Source organism: Limulus polyphemus, unplaced genomic scaffold (genome assembly GCF_000517525.1).
Source record: "Limulus polyphemus unplaced genomic scaffold, Limulus_polyphemus-2.1.2 Scaffold658, whole genome shotgun sequence".
Classification (NCBI taxonomy): domain Eukaryota; kingdom Metazoa; phylum Arthropoda; class Merostomata; order Xiphosura; family Limulidae; genus Limulus; species Limulus polyphemus.
In genome coordinates, this window is record NW_013666268.1 from 242,752 (window position 1) to 247,556 (window position 4,805).

The 4,805-nt window shown below is 35.7% G+C and overlaps 1 pseudogene; it reads right to left on the minus strand.

Annotated features, from left to right (window-relative positions):
• LOC106459763 overlaps positions 1-4,805 on the minus strand; it is a 37,548-nt pseudogene that overhangs the window by 11,693 nt on the left and 21,050 nt on the right.

Consider the following 4,805-nt stretch of genomic DNA (forward strand, 5'->3'; position numbering starts at 1 on the left):
AAAATACTTTTCGTCATCTCAAATTTCCTTTGTGTAATCCCTAAAACCTCCTAAATGCATTTCAAACGTTTTTCTAAATCTTTATTGTTTATATGTTATTTTTTCTACCCTAATCTCCAAACGGGATGGTCAATTCGACCGACTTCGTAACTACCAAAAAAATCTAAATAAACCTAAATTAACCTTCTTTTCTTTCTAGTATGACTTTGAATTGTAGCATGAAACTACATTCCTAGTCACTGCCACAACTTAATTTCCTTTTCAATGCTGTTCGGCTAACAAATTGCGTGAAAGAAAAATAATTAAGGGTTTCAGATGGTATATAAATGAGATTTAGACACATATACACACACACAATAAATTTACAAAAAAAATACATGACGACCATTGAATTTTACACTTCTTTATACCATAATTTTAAATGTTCGCTATTTTATAACTATCATACTTTTCCAACTTCCTCGATAAAGGCATCTAAAAATCGACAATTAGGCCTAAAGTTTAAATAGGCTCCGAACGCGAAGAACAAATTTACCCGCTAGAGGAATAAAATATTAGGACAAAAAAAGTTCTATGTTCCTGGTCACCCGCGTACGCCAGTTTGGCCCTTGCGCATCAAAAGTTTTAAAGCAAAAACAAAAAGCCGCCCGCGTCAGTAAATTGAGAAAGACTGCATTATTTTTTTAAAGCTGTACGTAAATATATTTATAACGTTTGAGCGCGAAAGTACCATAACTACGTTTTCGTTGCAACGGGGCCGGCATGGCCAGGTAGTTAGGGCGCTCGACTCACAATCTGCGGGTTCGAATCCCCATCACACCTAACATGCCAATTTCAGCCGTGGGGCGTTATAATGTGACGGTCAATCCCACTATTCGTTAGTAAAAGAGTAGCCCAAGAGTTGACGGTGGGTGGTGATGACTAGCTGCCTTCCCTCTAGTGTTACACTGCTAAATTGGAGAGGGCTGGCGCAGATAGCCCTCGTGTAGCTTTGCGCGAAATTCAAAACAAACCGAAAAAGCCCACTATGCCAATAAACATTTTAACAAATGTATTATAAACAAATTTACTGTTCTTAAAGAATCGTATTTTCGTGTGTTCCCTTTTGGGGCATGTAATGTCAAATATCAAATATTATATCTTGAAAATATTTTATAAATGTTTTTGGCGTCACTTTAAACAGATGGAACTGAGAGAGAGCAGAAGCAACAGCAGCTGAGTAACGTTAGTTGGAATTGGTTACCAATATTACTACGAATCACAGAAAGGACAATAAAGTGAGTAAGAGGTATTTTTACTAAATTTTAAAGATTATGGAAATAAACTGTTTTTCTATAATAACAGGAGAAAGTGTAATAAAGTAAAATGATAAAGGAATAGAAAAGAAGTGAAAGTATATTTTATAAGCTCAAACTAACTTAATTGTAACATATTTTGATGCATTTATTTTATATGATGATAGTGTTTTATGTGTGTATAGTTTTGAAGTGTGTGCATTTATTTCATGTTTTTTTGTGTATTTTTGTATTTGTAAAATTGTAGCTGATACTGTTTTATAGATTCTCTGTAAAGTTACATCCTGAGTGATGACCTTTTAAATTGGAGAGTTTATTGCGGTTTTCTCCTCATTTAAAGAACAAACCAAAAAGTAGTCGTTATTCAAGTATAAATACATAGATCTTAATATGTTAAGTTGTTTGCTATATGCTCATATTTTAGCGGTGGTTGGAGAGAACTCCTGGACTTGAAGAAAACGGTTTTAACTTCTGGAAGAAGTACGAAGAAGTCGTTTTTATGATGTTGGACAGATTGAAAGAAGACGGTGAGGTTAGTTTGTTCCCATCGATTGTAATGTGTGTGCGTGTGTGTATATAAATAACCAAAACTCATACAAGTTTCCACTTGGGAACACAAATATTCAAATACTAAAATAATTGAACTATTATGTTTGTTTATCCTTACCGTTATTTTCATATTTCTCTTATTACTTGACCTCGTTAACATTTAACCGGTTGCGTGGTAAAAATGTGGAACATCAAAGTTCAAGGAGAGTACTCTACTACTCTTACTGAACAAGTTAGAAAACATCATGTGTAGTGTGTAAAACCTCAATAAGATACTTGAGGAATCTACATGATCAGAAATAACGTTTATTTCAGGTGTGATGGAGAGAGAAAGCTCAGAGTTGTTGCCAATTTAAATTCCAGATTTATTCTAACAAAGACTTCTTTCTCATAATTATATTCTGACGCTTGTCATATAATACAAATAATAGAAGTTCCTATCTAATCTACACAATATGAATTTTACTCAGTATTACACTGTATTATTTTTGTCATATAGTGTAGCAAGTTCTTAGCCTCATAAATGTTTGAGATAATAGTTTCATTACAAATAAAGAAAGACTGTTACAGTCTGTTATGTTTACACCTGTTCTATGTGTTTAGTCAGTTTGCAGCGGATTTTATTTATTTCAAGCTCATGACGATGCAGTGAGGCTGCCCACTTTCACTACTGGCCCGGCATGGCCAGGTGGTTAAGGCACTCGACTCGCAATCTGAGGGTCGTGGGTCCGAATCCGCATTCCACCAAACATGCTCGCCCTTTCAGCCGTGGGGGCGTTATAATGTGACGGTCAATCCCACTATTCGTTGGTAAAAGAGTAGCCCAAGAGTTGGCGGTGGGTGGTGATGACTAGCTGTCTTCCCTCTAGTCTTACACTGCTAAATTAGGGACGGCTAGCGCAGATAGCCCTCGTGCAGCTTTGCGCGAAATTCAAAAACAAACAACCTTCACTACTTTGAACAGTAGCACACGAATCGTTCATCAAATGCAAAGATAGCATTAAACATTATCTTCGTTTGGCGTCGGCTTCACGTATTTTGCTACCAATTTCCTCGCTCATTTGAGCCATTATTCACGCACTCAAATTGAAATAGTTGCCAAATTGCATTTCAATTTAAACTTGATCTTTTGGAGAGGGGAGGACTTAACTCACAAAAAAGGTCAACAAGTTAAACATTTGGAAGGATAACTCGAACAGAGGAAAATTAGCTTCTTCTTCTTGCTCACTGAAACCTTCGGATGCTTGAATGATTAATTCTCAGTCTCTCGGTTACCTAACAGTCCACGTTAGTTGCTCTAACAAATTTAATCGAAATTAGTTCAGCCAGTTCTTCACAACAACATGTGACACCAAACAGACAGGCCACTCTGCCTTATAGATGTGTAAACAGACAGGCTACTCTGCCTTATAGATGTGTAAACAGACAGGCTACTCTGCCTTATAGATGTGTAAACACAAGGGCTACTCTGCCTTATAGATGTGTAAATAGACAGGCTACTCTGCCTTATAGATGTGTAAACAGACAGGCTACTCTGCCTTATAGATGTGTACAGCTTAAGATTTAGTTTCAGTTTACTCTATAAACTCTATTACTCTATTATTGGGAAGAGATTTAGATTGCCCCCCCCCCCAGTGACACAGCGGCATGTCTGCGGAGTTACAGCCCTAGAAACTGGGTTTCGATACCCTTGGTGGTCAGAGCACAGATAGCCCATTGTGTAGCTTTGTGCTTAATTCCAAACAATCAATCAATCAAGAATTAGATTATAATATACTGTTTACTTTCTTCTTCTTTTTTCCATTGTTTCTTGCGCTTGAATTTATGCGTTCTGAAATATTCCTTTAAAATGTTTTATCTGCTGTTAGGATTAATTGGTCCTGTAATACCTATTTAAACAATTGCACTGTTACAGTTGAAGACAGGGTTAAATTTTGTATTACTAAATTGTCAAGTCAACAGAGTTTTTAAGAATACTTAATGTATCCTTTCTAGCACCAAGAAGTCTAAAGCCGATTTTGCAAAATGCTGCATTTATATTCAGCTAAGAACTAAAGATACATTTTTCATATTTTTATGCTTGTAGATATCACTATAAAATTTGGTAAGAAATCCCTAGGTACTATATGCTTGCACTATAAACTTACTTTACTGACGTTAAATGTGCAAAACATTGATTTATATGGGTTCTATGTTCAACCACGTACGTCGTAATAAACAAAACACAAACCTGAATCAGGTCACACAGCGAAGGTTCTTTCTGAGACTGCACAATAACATCAATAGCCTTAGGGTCTTGGAGCGCCTTCAAATAGTTATTCTTTTCGACGTTAACACGGTCTTCCTAGCATACAATAATAATCATACTCCAAACCTGTTTTAAGTTATGTCATGAATAAAAACTTACACAAAGTCATATATTATTCACTCACTTTGCAGCGTATAAGTGAGTTGTTCCATTCTTAATTTACTTATTCCAACATAATGATAATGCAAGAATATACATATGTATACACTGGCAAAGATACCAGCAACGCTAGGCTTAATAAATATTGCTGTAAATGGGGCCTACCCTATCCACCATTTTAAAACTTATCAGAAGAACAGTTCGTCTGAAGCAAAGGTACCCGTGTTACTTTATTACTAAGTGTTACAATGTAACTTGCATTGCCTTCTATGAATAATCAGAGATTTCTTAAATATGGTACAGGTGGACCCCGCTTTAAGAACGCCCGGTTAACGAAAATTCGAAGTTATGAAAAAAATGTTTTTGTAACAAACCCCGGAGTTACGAATTTTTGGAGGGTATTTTTGGCCAAATTATTTCTTATAGTATTACTGTTATTTTTAAATATATTAGATAATTTAGCCTTATTTAACCTAAAAGTTTCTAATTTTTAGTTACTTTGATAATGTTACGACAGCAGAAGTCACGTGACTCTAGTAACACGTCATGAGCTT